This window comes from Mya arenaria, chromosome 7 (assembly GCF_026914265.1).
Source record: "Mya arenaria isolate MELC-2E11 chromosome 7, ASM2691426v1".
Taxonomy (NCBI): Eukaryota; Metazoa; Mollusca; class Bivalvia; order Myida; family Myidae; genus Mya; species Mya arenaria.
In genome coordinates, this window is record NC_069128.1 from 58,211,818 (window position 1) to 58,231,644 (window position 19,827).

General features: G+C 34.9%; 1 long non-coding RNA gene across 1 annotated transcript; it reads right to left on the reverse strand.

Annotated features, from left to right (window-relative positions):
• Positions 1–1,630: 1,630 nt before the first annotated feature.
• Positions 1,631–10,832, reverse strand: LOC128240608 (uncharacterized). Its single transcript, XR_008262218.1, has 3 exons — positions 10,610–10,832; positions 2,865–3,033; positions 1,631–2,384 (listed from the first exon to the last, which is right to left on the reverse strand). It is a non-coding gene; the product is annotated as an uncharacterized LOC128240608 (long non-coding RNA).
• Positions 10,833–19,827: the final 8,995 nt, after the last annotated feature.

The window sequence follows — 19,827 nt, forward strand, 5'->3', positions numbered from 1 at the left end:
ACATATATATAAACAATGCGAGAATCGATAAGGGCACACTAACTAAAATTATCAGTCTTTTATAGGGACAGACTGGTATACAAAAGCAAAGACAACAGAAGGCTTCCGAGAGCAGCAGCCATTTTTTCCTTCCCGCTGCAATCACCGACTTTCACCGTCAGTGTTAGGACGTTGCTCTCGCCACCGGTGACCGTGCCTGAAATAGCGACCGTGTACTCGTCTTTTGTGGCCTTGTCGAGGGTAACACCGGCAGCCGTTGTCACAGCTCCATCAGTTGAACCAACATCAAAGTCGGTATCTACAATGGTTAAGCGTTTTAAGACATTAATAAGGAGAGGGATTCGATCATTGTCAATGGTGTTCCAAATCAAACATTATTTTATTACAAATACATAACATAAAAAATAGATGTTTCAACTACAGAATACTAGCAACATTTATATCGACTTTTGATCTTTGTAAACAGAATGGGTTTTTTTATTTGTTGTATTACAAACTGAATATAACTTGTAAGTTCAATTTCTAGAAGGGCAATAAAGTTTAAACTTTTCATTCAATTTTCCTTTAATGACTGATGAGTTTGATGTAATGTTTTTAACACCATGTTGTTAAAATAACACAAGACGAAATTAGATCTTGTCATGTTTAGATATGTTTTGAAAAGTAAATTATTCATATAGCAATTATATGTCGTAAATTGGTGTCCATCCTATGGTGATGGCTGCTGCTGTTTGTATTCTTGGTAAATGTAAGTAAATTGCATACAGGGTTTTATGGAAGGGTGTTGCACCGATTTAGTTTGGTAGCGCCCTTCTGCCTTCATTGAGACAATCCTTTAAGTAATTAAATGCTGAAGAATGTCATTCATATCTTTTGTTGTTTTATAAAACTTATAATATGATTATATAATTTATACAAATTTTACATATTTCAGTGGTTAGCGCATTCGCTTCTCATCAAGGCGTCTCGGGTATGATTTCCGGCCTGGGTGCATGTGAGTTTGGTTCGATATCATCAAGCCTGACAATTGGGTTTCTGCGGGTAATCTGGTTTTCTCCACAACACTTGACTATACTCATGCGTAAAACCATGCCAAACGAGAGTGATTAATACCATGTTGTAATAACTTGTTTAACAGTCGTTGCAAAATCAATAAGTTAAGGTAAGAACCAGTAGTCGTGTAAGTGTCGACACCGGTAGCAGAAACGTCACCAACTGGTTCACCTATTAAAGAAAAAGGTTCGTTTTGTTAAATGAGCAATAAATGAATTTCAAATAGTGTTTCTAAAGAGTTGTTGGCTTGTTCATGGCCATTGTCTAACGCTGATTAACATCTGGTTGTAAATTTTGACATTCAAATACGTACATAACCTGCTTATTTGTTCATAACGAATGTTACAATGAGTTCTGGAAACCTTCCATTAGTAATTGTTGTGCATCTGGATTCGTGTTCTTGAATTTTTAAATTGTTTTAACATTTTTATTGGACACTTGGTATTTTAATTCAATAATTAGCAAAAAATGAATATAAATGAAATTTGTGTATTCATTTATACAGTAAGGAGTAACCAGCAGGTTTTCGCTGTTAACATATATTTGTAGAACATTATATCATTATCAATGATAAATATAAAACAGTATCATGTTACAAACTGACATATTTTGAACCATGGAATAGTTCAATGCCTATTTTATTCTTTCATTTTCAGGTTTTAATCACCAGGTTATTTCGAACGGATGTTCCCTGTATCATTTTGGAAAGAGCTTTGTTTGTTTTCGTTCATTTATTTATCTCCATATCGGAACAGTAGCCATCAGTATGGTGCAATAAGAAGAGTGCAGATTAATGATGTTCACTTACTCGCACGCTACCTGAATGCTAAGCTTAACAATGCTATGAACGCTCAAATATGATTTCAACAATTCGAGTAGAGACCGCAGTATGTATTATGTGTAAACCATTCGAAGAGATAAACAACATATTTTTCGCATCATATGTTGTTAGGTATTTCCTCAATTTACCGTTCATTGTCATATCGTTGTATGTTATCCGCTCATTAATACTTGCAGAGTTAGAACTCTGCCTTATGGTTACCGCTCTGATATAATAATGAATGCATAAAAACAAAGCATAAATCACTCTTCAATGAAGTACAATATGCGCTTTAAAATATATTGTCCTAGAATAGTTCAAACAATGGCATAATGAATTTGATATTGATACCAATCATTGGAAATATTGTTGAAGTTTCAATCGGAAACTTCTACCGACCTGGACCTAAACCATCCGCTACGCATAGCTCTTTTGTGGTTGTTGTAAAAGGGCCGACATCTCCAATTGGCACAGTAACCGTGGCTGTTGCGGTCCATCGCTATCTGTGGCTCTGAAAATAACGACATTTTGTCAGAGTGTTCGACATCAATTAAAATAATAAGATCACAGTAAGTATAAGTACAATAAATTGGTAAATATCTTATTTTGTCTTCTTTGTGTGTCTTAAAGTGAAATCATCGAAAAGGTGAAAACAAAGTACGTGCGGGTAGACATTGGGTAAAAGGAGAATGTTTGGTGTGTTTTTTTATAGTAACACACTGTTTATCACTTAGCAAAGTTTGTCGTTTCTTTACTGATATAGTCAATAACACCACACTTGACAGACAGTGATTACGGGGAAAAGTTGGTCAGTCAGGATCGGAGAAGATGCTACATGTCTACATAGTCTAAACTAACATATTGATATAATCCATTTGTTTATCTTTCTAATCTTACATGATTGTAAGAACCAACTCTGCATCTGTTTCGTAGTCTACTGTGGTTGTAAGAGTTACAATGCCTACATTAACTGTGGCTATTTCCACTTTACTTGGAACTCCGGTGACCGTGTATGCCGAGACAGTGCCATCAGTGGTCGCTGTAAGCGAAACAACTGTTGTTCCCACACCTGAGTCCTCGCAAAGTGGTGAAGCAAGTGTTATTGTTCCATCGGCCAGTGGCTAATTTGCCGTCACCGGACCAACCACTGATAGTTGATTCTAAAATGTATGCATTTCTTAGTTTAGAAGATTGATGATGATGATGGTGGCAATTGAACTCTTATATATATTTATATATGTATTTATATGCCATTGTCTTTTTTAAAACGGCTTATATTATCTTAATAAGGATTCTTACGTTATTTTATATTATTTCATTATTTTCGACCATTTTCGTAACCGGTGGTAAGAGTTCATAAACGTGAAAAGGCTTCCTTTTTCAAAGTGTACACTAAACTGTTCAACAAATTATAAATGCCAAAAGTACAGAATAAGTAACAATGAATCATCCATTTTTAAAGAATAAATAGTAATACTTGAAATTAGTAAAATGACAACGTTTTGTAAATATGCAATCTTTTTTTTAAATAAAGTAAGTGCAATATTATAGTTTTATACCTGTCTCACCTGCACTTAAATAGTTTAGCAGAGGTAAAAGTGTATGCATTGTTCAAAATAGTATATCTAACTTAGTAATGTACTATGCAACAATTATTTTTGTCTTCAAAAAGGAGGACGATAAAGATCCTACTACTACGAGTACTTTATTCCATATAATACATTTTTAACATAAACAGGATCATTTTCGATACACGGATATAACTCAACAATTATTATTGCTATAATTAAAGGCCATACTTTCGTGTCTTTGGACATATGTGTCAATATTTATGTAAAAAATTACAGAAACAAGATCAGTAGCAAAACGTTTAAACATAACACTGGTTTAATGGCACTGGGAAAATGCATAGAACACAAAAACAAATAATCACAAACGAGAAACATGGAAGAACAGCACAAAACTCCACAAACAGCACAGTGCATAATACTATATATATAAAAAACTAGGTATGTTTATCAAGGATTGTTTGGTACCGCCTTGGAAAGCTCATTTCAATATCTTGACCGATTTTGTGTTAAGTTATAGTTGTAGCCTAGTATTGAGTTTATGCGCGCCCACCTCGACAATAAAGATAGCACATTGATATAACAACAGATCGTTGTTGTATTTTTTTTTTCTTTACATGATATTGAAAATTGAACGACTGAAATAATTCAGTTATAAGTGGTTTTCTGTTGATCAAAATAACCGATACATATTTAATAAAGGCTCCGCTTTAACACTGCGACTATCCTATGCTTCCTTCTGTTTGGAATGAACGTGGTAATTTTCCAGATCACTAAGATTTGCTAAATATGCACCTGTTAAGGTTGAATGTTTCGGTGATTTTTCGTTTTAAAACATTGGTACGAATGAACGCACGTTCCCCAACATTTCAATTCTAATTTTTAAATATTTTTGTATTAAATAAAATAGTAGTCAAGTTCTTAAACATATTATATTTGTATGTGCGGGATTTATATTTATGTAGCCCATACAGATACCCGTATGTGTTCCCGAACGGTGATAATGATATTCTTTGTTCGCTTTTTAGTACTTAACTCTGCTTTTTATTTTCTTACAGTGTTTGTCAAATTGTTTTCTTTAACGCATTTCTGTCCGTTAAAAAGTTACTCAAAATAATTCTTACTTTATTGTAAAGGTAAAATTAATCTGTACATGGAATTAAGATTGCCTTATTGTTAAATCAACTACTAATATCCACCTGACCCGTGCGAATTGTTATTCTACTTCGGCAACCATAGTAAGCGAATCCAATCGCGTAGAGCCCGTTAGTAAGATGCAATGGTACCGCATTATTCATGCGAATGCCGTACGGTACTTGGTCGGGAGACGGGCGGAAACCGTCAGATACACGTACGATTTCAGACGCCGTACGGCGCTCGCAATGGACTCGGACGGACAATGTTAAAGACTTGAACGATTTGAAGAGCCAGTAACTCCCAAAAGTCAGTCCGGAAATCGTACGAAGTCCGCCCGATTGTTGTTTGGGCCGTCTTGGGTCGTTACAATATTGTCTCTAACGTGTTAGCTAGCTTAGAAATCAGTTAGAAATCTTTTCACATCGGAATATTTTTATTTTGCACTCCCTATGCGCCTTACGGCTAATTAAGAATCCAAAGAATCCCGCCGCATAGCCACGGTTCCCTCGCTGCGGCCGTGGTTTTTGCAAACTTTCCACGTAACTTGTTACTGGCAGCCAACTTATAAATGGTTTAATGCATACTTTGATAAGAATTCCCTTTACGTTTTTTTTTTCTTTATTTAGGATTGTTGGGATAAGAGTGAGGTTTGTGCATTTAAACTGTTTTAAACCCCCAGTAAATTTACATGTTACTGACCGTTCCAAGGCGGTACCTAACAATCCTTGATAAACAAACATAGTTGTTTTATATAAAATATGTATGCATTTTGCTGTTTGTGGAGTTTTGTAATGTTCTTCCATGTTTCTTGTTTGTGATTTTTGTCTTTGGCGTTTACACAGTGCCATTAAACCGGGTTTATGGTTAAACTTTTTGCTTTTGAGCTTGTTTCTGTAGTTTTTAACATAAGTATTAAGGGTACGTTACTGTTTTCTTAAGTTCAAATGTTCAATCATGACAATAAACGTGCGTTTTTAAAATGTTTGATTTCTAAATTTATGGATTATTAAAAATAAATAATGCATAATGGACAATTCTCGGAGTACAAAGTATTTCAAAGTTAGACAAATTTAATGAGTTTATTATTGAATAGTTAATTTGGATGATGGTCCACGGTATCAAAGGTTTACATATAAAGATCCATTTAGACCTTATCGCAAATAGCATTTGAACAAAATGCTTCTAAAAACACATGCGATTGAAATTAATATCAATTGCTTAAAATAAACACAGCTTTTGCTATATGCTGGTAATAGCATGTCAATTTCATATATGATTGTTTATTTACTTTTGAACAAAGTCACCCTTTCATTAAAGTAGATATAATTCATCAATGATTTGTTCGTAGCAAAAACGCTGCTGACTTTAAAAAAATCAATAAGTCAAAGGCGTTTCAACATCCTATATTTTTGTTAATATAATTTATTTCGAGTAAGATAACAGAAATGAATCTTTTAACATACCAGATTTCTGAACGCCGCAGAACAACAAAGCACAAAAAATAATTTTCAGAAACATCATTGCAAAGTAGATTTGTGTGTGGAACGTTTTTCAGTCAGTCGGTAAGGCGCTACGGTCCCGACCTGACAATTTATACTGCATAATTCTAAGGTTTTTACGGCAGCAAGACAACATTACCTTATTTAGACAGATTTAACATGAGTTGTGTTTTTCAATTGCAAACAAACTGACACCTGAGGACACATTGACTTTAATATTTGAGTAATTTTATTCAATTGATTATCAATTGGCTACAACTGTTTTTGCATGCGCCATCAATTAATACCAAGTAGGCCCTTGCAGATCTGTAATAGGCAAATACCAACGAAAGTACGAAGTAAAGCATTGCACAGTCTGATTTTGAAATTGAAATCTTTAAATATTTACATTCTCATCCTTTCAAAATGTCTTTGCAAAGAAAGTGCTTGAACATTTTATGTTATCCCTATTGCAGGACCCATTTGATTTGCAGACAGTCTCACGAGGATTTTAATGACGAATGTAATACAAATACAACTTGTCATTTATTCACTGCACCTTTTAGCAAAATATGAAACGAGTTATTTGTTAGTACGATGCATCTTCAATTTTAAGGACGATTAAATTTAAAACGACGCGCTTAACAGGCTGTGACCTGCGCCGGTGGTTTTTCGAAAACACCGGAGCAAACACAGGGTTAAACAAAGGGGTAAACACAGCCAAGTAAATAGGTTACTCATGCTTAAATAATTATCTTATTAATAAAGTAAAATTCTATGATAAATGTATTGCTTGTAATGCTTGAAAACCATTAGGGTTTTCTATACTAATATACATCAAGAACGTAATCTCAAAAAAGGTGTATGTTTCTTACTTCAGTATTCTCTTTAATATAAAACAAGGCTTGAGTGAAATCATTTTGTGTGTCAAGTCTGAACTTTCACATTCCATTGCACTGATAAAATCAAATAAAATGAAATAAAATCTCTGAACCGGTAATATGCTGCAATTATCAAGTAATATTTCACTGATGTATTGCTTTAAAAAAATTATAATGGAAACCATGGACCAGTAATCGGACCCTTTTCAAAGGCACAAAACTAAGGCTGACAACCAAAACAAAACAGGCAGATCATACATGCACCAAACAAGGCTTTCGCAACAAACTACATATATTTCGATCACAATCTTTGAAAATATTGTGTGGACCAATATCATTTATAAGTGCGAAAGGCCGAAAAACATTGTTTAATGGTAAAAAGCTATATACATAGAAGCACTATTTCATTTAACCGTTTAGTTTTGAGTTAAAAATTGTAGAAGCAGGTGAGTCAAATAAATTTGTTGCTCTTTCTCGCAGGATCGGGCAAAATGATAAGTAATTAGAGAAAATAGGTGGCACGATTGTTGGATATACGTGACAAATGAAACCTGTAGAATGTATCCATTTTAAACAGTTAATTAAAGTTATTAATAACGTTGTTTCATTTTTTTATTACGCGAAATGTTATGTTGCAGCCCATGATGTCTTGATGTAAACTGAGTGACATCATTTTAATCATATTGACGGGTAAATTGAATGTCATTTTAAACACGTTTAAATGCTACAATTGTGTATTTATTTTAATTTACACGAAACTTATAAAACACTTCATGTGTATTGCAGCCAATTATTGCATAAATTCCAGCAAGTCATACGTTTATGTCTCCTTTTGTCTTGGTGATAAAGAATTATTTGAATTAAGTGGTTATTTTTCATTACATCGTTAGAAGAAAATGGTATATGTTCATGAAACCATGTGTGACGTCGACTTTTGCACGGATTCTTACAGGATAAGTACTACCATGTACTATATTTAGGCAATGCATGTAGCTCGGAAAATTGATTTGTCAGGTCATTATTAGCGCAGGTTAAACAGGTACGTAATTGTTTTTTTTTATTTATTACCACAAAGGGGCCAGTGATAACAATTGTACGACATTCGTTTCATCATTTAACGCCGTATTTCACAATAGTTTTTAACTCATCCAGGAAATATGTTCATAAGACCTCCAAATGCTCGCCTACTAACAAATTTCAATGAACTCGTTGAATACAATGGGGACTTATGACAGATCCTACACATCTTCATTTAAAAATAAATATTATTTTGTATTGTATTTGCATGTCAGTATGTTATTGTCAACGATCCTTTATGTTTAAATTATTTATAGTCTGAAATTAAACGCCTAACACAAACCATATACATCTTTATAAAGATGACTTTGAATTAAGCATCTAATCAAAAACTGTAAATGATTTTTTTTAAACCTGTTTTTATCAAATTGCACATTTCATAGTTATCAGTAAAATAACAACAACAACCGTTTATACATTTGCGTTATGCATCGCAACAGCGTAAAGCACACAAATGAATATACATGTAAGAGTATCATAAACAATTATCGGTATATATGTTATAAACATATAATATTGAATTATTTTATTATTGAATAATTTATGAATGAAATGCCTCGAGGATTGAAATATTACAGATAAGCTTTAATAGAGATAATACTTTTATTGTAAATGTTTAAGTCAAGGATTTAACTAGTTTATTATTAAAAATATATAGTTGGGATACTTTCCAATCATCGGCGCTTACCGAAGGACTGCGAACGACGCTTTGCATATTTCAATTAACTTAACTGAAAGTCCCAGAAAGATAAAAACATGCAAAACAAATATGTTCTGTTCGGTGTAATTGCTGAGACACCGTTTATATGACGTGAGCAAATTTACCCCACGGGAAATATGTGCATGTAAACGCAAAAACTCCCTGGTGTATTTTTGCCAAACGGGCCTTGAGTTGGGGCCAATGAGCTCCGTGGGACATGTCATATAAACCTGAATTGCCTTCGGTGATGTTTTGATTTAAGCCGCAGTTTTCCGAAATTATTCGGCAGTATTATAAAACTGAAAGAACTTTGTTATATATACACAATTATATATTTATTAAACATGTTGTCGAAAATCCAAGCCACAATATTTCTTAAAAAGCAACTGGTGTATCTAAATGAAATGTTTACATCTGATTCTTTTCATTGCGTTTAGCTATTTGGTCAATTTCAAAATTGGTATACAAGAGTTGAAAGCTGCCGCACATGTTTTTGCATGTGCATTTTGTTTCAAATATTTAACAGTGAATAGACATGAACAGCTAAGTGATCTAATAGCCTTATAATTACTTATTGAGGTGACACAGGACATATATGAGTTTTTTAAGTCGTTTTTAATCGTTTGATTCAATGCAGTTTTTTAGTGTGTAGAAACAGCCGTCAGTCTTTCTAATATTGTTTCCATCACGGATCGGATGCGCACAGCACTAGTCCCAACAGTATTTAAATCGTGTGGTTTAAACGTACGCGATGCTGAAGCGCACAGCATGTACGAGGACATAATGTGGAATGGTGTATAGATGCTACCTACGGCTGATAAAGATCTCCAAGGCGCCCGCCGGGTAGCCACTGTACCCTTGCTGCCGCCGTGATATTTTGCAATCATTCCACATTATTTTTAGTTCAAATGTAAAATCATGACAATAAACATGCGTTTTCTGAATGTTTGTTTTCAAAACCTTATGGATTATCTAAGAAAAACGAGCATAATGTACCATTCTTTAAACGCATTCTAAAAAGTATCGGAGCATTTTTGAGTTTAACAAACTTAATAAATTATAAGTTTAATGCTACTTAATTATTGAATGGTCCTCGGTATCAAAGGTTTACATTGAATCAATGAAGATCATTTTAGACCTTATCGCTCTATGTAAAATAACACTTGCAAAATTGAACCTTAGTTAACCACAAGCATTAAAATTCATATACGTTGAATAAAATAATAACAACTTTTGCTGTGTGCTAGTTAAAGAATGTCACTTCACATATTTATATATATAAATAATTGGTATGTTTATCAAGAAATGTTAATTACCGCCTTGGAACGGTCAGTAAAATGTAATTTTACTGGGGGTTTAAACCAGTTTATGTGCACAAACCTCACTCTTATCCCAACAATTCTTAATAAAGATAAAACGCAAAAGATAAACCTTATCAAAGTATGCATTAACTTTAGGAAACTTATCAATAAAACAAATAATAATAATAAACGAAAAGGTAAACCCCAAGTACTTCAATGATAAGAGATCCCAACTCTATCTGCAGACGGAGGGAAACAATTCAGAGCACCTAATGCAAATACTTTTCAAAGATACGATGCAGTCATCGTTAGAAACCAAAAGCTTCACAACAGTCTGCCTTAAAAGGTTTAAAACTGTGTGATCATAGAGTTTCATAATAAAAAGCATCATTGTACTAAAACTGGGAACAAATAAAGAAAAACATTATTAAAAATAAAAGCGACTTGTATATGCTATTCTCTCCTTCCAAATGATTTGAAAACGTAAAATATTTAAAGAAATTTAAGTCACAGCCAACCCGATTTCTGAACGAAAACACTCGCTCATCAAGGTAGATATAAATCATATAAAAATAAATGAATCTTTTAACATACCAGATATCTGAACGCCGCAGAACACCAAAACACAAAATTAATTTCCCGAAACATCGTGGCAAATTAGATCTCAGTTGTGTGTGGAGCGTTTTTTAATCAGCCGGTAATGCGCTAAAGCCCCGGTCTGACAATTTATACTGCAAAATTCTACGGTTTCTACGACAGTAGTAAACATTGCCTTATTTAGACAAAATTTGACACAAATAGCAATTTTTCATCACAAACAAACTGACACTACAAAACACATCGACATTAAAATAAATACAAAGTAGTCCCTGGCGGTTTTGAAATACAGGAATACGAGCTCATTTCAAAAGATGCACCAAAATATGCAAATTTCAAATGTGTACGTTCTCAACCTGTCAGTAATTTATATTTTAATACAACCCTTGATCAAGGACCCATTTGTATTACAGGCATCCAGGTGGTGTTAATGGCTAATGTAATAAAATCAGCTTGACATCCAAAATATGTTTTGACAAAACAAATTTAGATATATGTGTAATAGTATACGTTAATGGTTATGTTAATCGACAAGATGTAATATTTATTCTAAAAATGGCATAATAATATTGAAATTTGCATAAAAGTGGTATTAAGCTATGACACAGTGTATTATGCATTGTAATTAATTCTGCATATATAATAGTGCCTTAAAGATTAATATTTAGAATAGAACCCATATAATAAAAATAAATATTATAATTAAAATTTGTTTATAACTACGCCTTTAACAGTCTGTGCCGTGTACAATGACTTTGCAAGACACTTAAGCAAACACATAATTAAACTGTCTATGGGGTATAAACACCGAAATGGTATTATGAGTATTTTTGCTTGAGCGTCTGTTGAAAGAGTTTTATAGATGCGAGTATAAAATAAGCCGCGATATGAGATCCATTAATAAATATTTATGTTCTTTCGGTTGAATAATAATTAAATCGAATAGAAACTTCTTCTTCAATTTTTTTTTTGCATATTTTGTAACCTATTTTCAAATACAAGTCTTTTTCATTACTTTTGAAACATAGCTTTAAGTACTTACTTGTTAAAACATATTACCAGCACTGTAATAAGCAATTTATTTCTTTTATTATATGCATAGGAATGATACAAAATCTAATTGTAGTATTTCCCGAAAAGCGCGCTGAATTGTGTGCAAACGGAACGTCATTTTAGATATGACGCCGATAAAACTGTGTCCCAGATTTGTGCTCTCTGACCTTTGATTTATACGTGAGAACGAGCAATTTGATTCGATTTGAAGACAATACTCTAATCGTTAAGAACAGTGAAATATCTTATTTCACAAACCATCTAAAACATTAATCAATTAATCAAGCTTGATTTCTTATAAGATCACATCACTTATGTCTAAAAACCGCACAAACAAACATTTTGTCAGAAAATGACGTTTTTGATTTCTAGTATCATCTGTGTGCCAGCTGAGTACCGAAATCAGTTTCGTTTTTCAAAACTTGTTCAAATCCAGCTACGAGAAACCTTTATGATCTATTACATTTTACCTTGTTATCATTCAATTTATAAAACACATTTTCTTATTTAACACCTTATTTCTTTTCAGATTGCAATCTATACCTGTTTATAATTCAATTTATCACCTGAAAACGGAGGCTTTTGCGCAATAAACTGCCTGTGCATGCATTTCAATCATAATGATTTGAGGTATCAAAATACAACGACTAAATGTTAACTGGGTAAACAGAGTCACTGTCAAATGTTTTTTAACTATTAACATGATACATTTATAATGCATTAAAAGGTTTGCATCGCTCTTATGATGAATGCATTGGCCATTGAATGGCAATGAATATACTGTAAAACTATTACTGATTTTGATTATTATGTATCTGCAATTTATGTTTCCTTTGCATTGAACATAAAACAGATGGATTTACAGTGTAGAACAGTCCTTACATCGGTCTGGTTATGTGTTGCACAGATACCTTATTTTCACCCCAATTTGAAATGACACAAAGGTTATATGTAGCTACTCGATTTTTAAATGTATGTAGTTCATAAAACACAAATAGAAGTATTAATTAAGTGTAGTGTTTAACGTGTATGTTGTATTTCTAAGTTTAAATTAATTGTCAGTAAGGTGTATCATTGCATAAACAATTAACATTGCCAAGAGTTAATTCATGAAGTCTAACCCCCAAATTTCTATGCGATCTACTTGCAGCGTAGTTAAACTGTTAAGATTTCTGACATTGTAAACCGTCCATATACATTCGATGTGGTTTGATGAATGTCAACATGCCACACAGTTCCAAAAAGACTCATTTACTATTGACACATCCTGAAAGTTAAGATTGATTTCATAGAAATTATTGATTATTATCAAACAGTTTATGTATTTAAGAAAATATACATATTTGTATTTTATTTTATACCTTGTAATAGAAGTTACATAGCTTGAAATCATTTCTCTTAACACCAGACCAAAGGTCAGCAGTCCTATATAAGAGATCAGTCATTTATATTAGCACGGTAGTTACACAAATTGTGGTCACTGCTTTTACATGAGATGAAAGGTCTAAAGTCCCAGTTATAAAAATCAGTCAATCCTTTTATCATAGTAGACACATTTGATTTTTGTCACTTTACTTACCATGCGACCAACGGTCAAAAGTCCCTTTTATGAAGAACAGTCATTTCTTTAGCATGGTATTAACAGAGAATGCGGTCACTTCTCTTACCATGAGACGAAAAGACAAAAGTGCCTATAATGAATAGTCATTCCTATTACCATGATAGTAAACTAATTTTTGTCACTTCTCTTAATATGAGTCAAAAGGTCAATATTCCGATTATGAAGAAAAGTAGTTCCTATTACCATGGAAGTGAAACGGATTGTGGTCATTTCCTCTTAACATGTGACCAAAACGTAAATGTCCCTGTTATGAAGACAAGTAGTTCCTATGACCATGGAGGTGAAACTGATTGTGGTCTTTTCCTGTTAACATGTGACCAAACTTAAATGTCCAAGTTATGAAGAATATTCATTCATATGCCCATGATGGTAGATTGATTTATGTCACTTCTCTTAATATGAGTCACAAAGTCAATATCCCGATTATAAAGAAAAGTAGTTCCTATTACCATGAAAGTGAAACAAATTAGGGTCGTTTTTTTTTAACGTGAGACCAAAACTTTAAGACGCATTCTTACTCCCAAATAAGATTTACCACAATTTAATTATTGTTTTAATATTCCAAAAAGGATTGATAAATATCAAAAAACAATTGTCCTTATGAAGGATACCGAGTTTAATTTGAAAGAAATGTGACATATCATATAAATAACAATGAGCTTGTGACCTGGAAATAAAAGTATATATGTTAAAATGAACCCATATAAGAGCAAGTATTTACAAAGCCGTTTGTTATCATATTCATGCATACAAATACAATTAGGAAAATAGGATTATAACATCGAAAACAGTGATAACATCAACAAGATTTACCGGCTGTACGGCCAGTCTACACACACACGGTTCCACTAGTGGATATACCATTGTAAAATGGTTAGTTGTTTCAAAAGTATAACTTAAAAAGTAATCATATATACATTAAAATAACAAAATTGTAGGTAGCAAAATATACAAGGGAATAACAGCTTTGTACATCGATGTGTAGTTTGTAAAAAAAAAAATACAATTAATCTAGCTTGATAGGAAAAATCTTTGAAATAGTAGTCACGCGACATACAGTTACGTCATAATACAGTCATTTATGACGTAATATTGTTCTCATCTTGTTCACTCTCGAGAGAGGACGTGTATTTGTTCAGTCAGGAAAATAAGTTTATTTTATAGACAATTATTCAGATGGAGGAACAGTTTCAGGAGTTTAAAGACTCTGTGAACGAAAGGATTATCGGCGTAGAACGAAATCTACAGACAGTGATTCAGAAACTTGATATTTCCTCCGGATTTGTAAATTCACCACGTGAAGGGTGCTTCTCGGTAAACGACCACCCAGGAAGAAGGCACGTGTTGGCTCCCGGTACCGCAGCTCTAACTGCCACCGAGTCTAATTCTGATATCCAGGGGGATTTTTCCGCACTGAAGGACAGTTTGGCACGGATTAAGCTGCCGACAGAGCTACGACCCAACGAATCCCGTCAAGGAATCAAGCGTTCGGATGTTCCTGTATTGAACATTCTTTCAAAGTGTAGCCGTTACAGTGAAACCACGGCAAAACTCCTATCGACAATTGAACCAGGATCTAGTGTAACCCAAGAAACATCGGACCAGTTGTTTCTTATTTGTCATGCCCAGTGTAAATATGTTCAGGACGAGTATGCGGCTATTCTTGTAAATGGACAGTTTGACCAATCAACATCAAGGATATTTCGTGCGTTACAAAAGAACACAGCCGGGTTAAACGCAGACCCGCTCGATACTTTAAGGTCTGCAGCCACCTTATCGGCGGCCAGCCGTACGACAGCCCCAGCACGTGGTGCGTCAACATCATCGTACGAGTCGGGACGTGGCGGTTATCGTGGAGGTCAACGCGGAGGTCGTCGAGGAGACGTTTTCAATAGCTTCGCGTCGTGCCAGTTCCCGTCGTCGAGATACCGCAACAGTCACCAGAAGGACGAGGGTGCACCAAACACATCCGATAAGGAATAAGTTAATTAAAATTTTGTTTCAATGTGTATTTCTAATCTCCAACGAAATATATCTGCATGGAAACAGATTAATGCTCCCGATCACATAATTGATTGGATTACTAATGGTTTTACTATCCCCTTTGCGACACAAGTACAGCCTTTCGAGTTAAAGAATCACGATCTTAGTGCAAAACAGTGTCAGTTTGTTAATCAGGAATTACATAGGTTGTTATTATTCGAGATGCTGTGAAGTTAATAGAACCCGAAGACAGGTTTATTACGACTGATATCAAAGACGGATTTTTACATATACCTGTTCATGTATCACACAGAACATTCTGAGGATTTAAATGGGATGGAGTTTATTATGTGTGGAATGTGTTAGTATTTGGTTTATGCTGCTCACCATATTTTTTTCAAAAAGATTTTGAGGCATGTTATAACGTATTTACGGTCTGTAGGGTTGAGAATTACAGTTTTTGTTGACGATTTTCTACTTTGTGCATCTGTCACAAATATAACAGATCACAAAGATCAGTTACTGCATACATTAGACGAGTTAGGGTTTGAAGTGAATTTTGAGAAATCAAACCTAGTGCCAACACAGCGTATTGCATACATTGGATATACAATATGTACTGCCGACAGCAAAATAATCGTAAAAGTGCAGTTGATTCGCGTGGCCAGGCTGACGAGGTCTATCCGGAGAGTTCTTGGGCAAGGGCTGGCAGCTGCCCGTCAGTTAGCGAAAGTATTGGGGCAGTGTGTGTCAGTTGCCTGGGCCGTCACACCTGGCAAACTTTTTCTGAGAAATTCGTATAAATTACTTAGTGCGCGTAAGTCGTGGTCGGATAGCTTAATTATAACACCGGAAGTTGCAGAAGAACTACAGTGGTGGTTAAATTCAGTAGATTACTGGAAGTCACCCGAGATATGTTCCGAGACAATACAGGCTCAGGTGGTCACCGATGCCAGTGGTCTAGGCTGGGGAGCAACGTACGGCAGCCATGTTGCACCGGGCGACTGGAATCGCCGCGTCTTGTATCTCATCTCGAACGAAAGAGAAATGTTGGCCATATTGATGGCCATCAAGGCCTTCGCGAAGCTGTTACGCGGGTTAGTAGTGCAAGTACTAACCGACAATATTTCTGCAATGACTTATATAAACCATATGGGGGGCCCGAGCCAAAAACTGTCAAGGCTGGCATTAGCAATTTGGGCGGAACCGTTCGATCATGGAATCACGTTACGTTGTGCTCATATCGCAGGAGTACAGAATGGTCAAGCTGATTATTGGTCGAGAACGCCAGACAAGCACAATTGGATGTTGCATTCAGCCATGTTCGGCTACATAGACAAATTGTACGGTCGTCACACAATAGATCGGTTTGCAAGTTGTTAGAACGCTCAGTTACCGAGGTTCAATAGTCGGTACTGGGATCCGTTGTCAGAAGCAGTGGACGCAATATCGCAGGGCAACTGGGGGTGCGAAAACAACTTTGTAAACGCCCCGTTTTGTCTTATACCACAAATTTTAGACATAGTACAAACGCAAAAAGCGTAGGCGACCATAATAGCTCCGCAGTGGAAGACACAAACATGGTATCAACGGTTGGCTCGTATGTCAATTTCCCCACCTCTAAAGTTACCGAACAACCCAAGAGTTTTTCGATCAATGGCGGAACCGGAAGTGGCAAATAGTCGCCTGGAGAGTGTATGGCGGGAAGAACTTGTAGCAAAAAACTGGTCACAGTATAGTACTAGCAAGTTGAGATACAGCCTTGCTAAGGACACTTTACGATCATATGATAACGCGCTCGAGAAATTGTTTAAGTTTTGTACTGAAACAAACTGTGATTTCCCGCCAAATGACACATGTTATCTGGCCGATTTTTTCTGCAACATGGCTAACGCGTCGTCTCGACCTAATTCGGTCATTAGAACAAACATTGCCGCTATAGGTCACTTATATCGAGCCAAGGGGCGTGTCAATCTTGTCGAAGATTCAGACGTAAGACTTCTCGTTAGCGGACTAGTCAAATCGGGGACCAGTGAACCAATGAAGAGATCAATGGTCATGCCTATAGAGCGTTTTCACAACTTATTTTTCAGTTGGTCGGACAACAAACATTTGGATTTTAAGTATCTGAGGCTTAAAGCCTTTACGTTATTAGCATTGACGTTAATGCTAAGACCATCAGACGTTGCACCTAATGGCATATTGTATTCACAAGCCGACGACGAGATAAAGTTATGTTTCAATATTAGTCAGGTTGAATTCCGTGAAACGTCTGCCAAAATAACATTTTTCGGAATCAAAAATGATACATCGCGGCCAGGGTTTGAGGTCGAGTTGCCACGGGCGAGCAACGTTAAGCTTGATCCTGTTCAGACATTACAGGACTACATTGAACGGACAGACAGGTTCCGGCCGCCAGGTGTTCCGGTATTCTTATCGCTTCGCGCGCCGTATAATGCAATTCAAGCATCGTCTGTTGCCAAGATTTTGGATGAAGCTATAAAACTGGCAGGTCTAGAGGGACAGGGTTACACGGCAAAGTTGTTTCGTCCAACGGGAGCTACTACCGCGATAGCTCAGAATATAAATCCCGAGATCGTACGTAAAGTCGGGCGATGGAAGAGTTCAGAGGTTTTCTTCGCGCATTACGTGCATTCTCAGACTCCTTTTGGCTTCACAGATGACATACTTAATCATGAGTAAATAAGTATTGGAGATTTTAGTTCATACATGGAGTTGGCACTCTGGTTTAGTACTCTCAAATTTGAGTACTTCATTCTATTTTGTGCATTTATCTCATCAGTATGGCATATGTGTTTAATTTTAATGTTTAAAGTTTATTAAAATTAAGAAATAACAATGTATGTATTGTTTGTCGTAGTGACGTATATTTACCAAAAAATATTACTAAGAGGAGGTATGATATATATCATGTTATTTTGATATTACACCTATCACTGTAAAAGAATGTTAATTGAAAAGGTAAAGTCGTAACACCTAGACAAAATACTTGCCGAAAGAAAAACACAAGTAGTTGTATGTGTTCGACAGATGTTATACAAATTTGAAACAATCATAAATAGATATTAGACCATGTTATTTAATTTAATAAGTTGTTATTTTAATAAAAAAGTCCGCTGAAATCTTCTCCGGTATTTGAATATCATATTTTGTCCAGTGGGTGTAAGCCATTCCACTGAAAACAAAACTCCTTTTCCGTTCAGACAAAGGATAAACGGTAATAAAACATCTTATAATTCTCAATTCCTTCTAAAAAAATCAAGCAAAAAGGTAATATTTGCACATCAAAAATTTACAAGAGGGACCTGTCCAGCCTTCTAAATTCCAGGTAGCTTTGGGAGCACCTTTTTTCCTTTGGAAGGCTGTTCCACACCCGACTGGCCTCAAAGAGGAAATAGTTTTTCCCATATTTAGTTGTTATTACTGATGGAATGTCTACACAGTTTTCGTATCTCAGATTAAAATTGCATGTCTTAAAAGTTACATGGTTTTGAACAAATTCCGGTGAGATACCACACAGACATTTGTAAGTTGCAATAGCAATTTATCTTACCCTGCTCAAATATAATGTTGGCAACTGAACTCTATGAAGAAGATTTTCGTAAGTTGAGGTGTAATCATTAAAAACATTTTTTAAAGCTCTGTATTGAATCTTTTCCTATTTTTCTGTGTTGGTCTTGCTACAAAAATGCCAAACGACAGGACAGTAGTTGAAATTGGATGTGATAAAATATTTAAAGATACTAAGCTTAGTATTGGTTGTCAAAAATTTGCTTAGTCTTTGAAGAATATTCAATTGCTTAGCTGTTTTTTGCGCATTTTAGAAATCTGGGCATCAAAATTTAATAAACAATCTACCTAAACATCTAGTGGTTTCACTTGCGCTTCAAAAAATGGTGTGATTAGGAATATTAAATTGTTTTATTTCTTTTACAGACCTTGAACCAACTGAAAGTGCCTGAAATTTGTCAGGGTTAGCCTGCATTTGATTGGAAGTAAACCACGTAATCAAAATGATACTTCTTCAAGTTAATCTTCACTCTTGAAGAAGAAAGTATCATTTTGATTACGTGGTTTACTTGGTAAAAATCTTAACAACATCAGGATTTTTATCACACACAGAAAGAGTATTGTCATCTGCATAATTATACAAAACTGCATTATTGATAAAGTAAAAGTGTAGTTTTTAGAGATTTTGAAAACTAAAGGCCCTAATATTGATCCTTGTGGTACGCCTTTCAGGATGTAGTTCAATTCACTGGTAATTTGACAAAGTTTGACACGTTTTTTTTCTGTTTGTAATATAGCTGTGCATAAGTTTACATGCTGTGGCTGAGAGACCGTATGCATTTAGCTTATGTAAGATAATATCATGGGGCAGGCAGTCTAATGCTTTTGAGAGGTCCAATAGAACTGCGTCCAACATTTTTGTTTTCATCAAGGGCCTTTTTCCAGTCTTCCACTAGCCTTTACAGGGTAGTTTGACAAACAAAAACTGTTTTGAATGTTGCAAGGAAAGGATGAAAAATGTTATCAA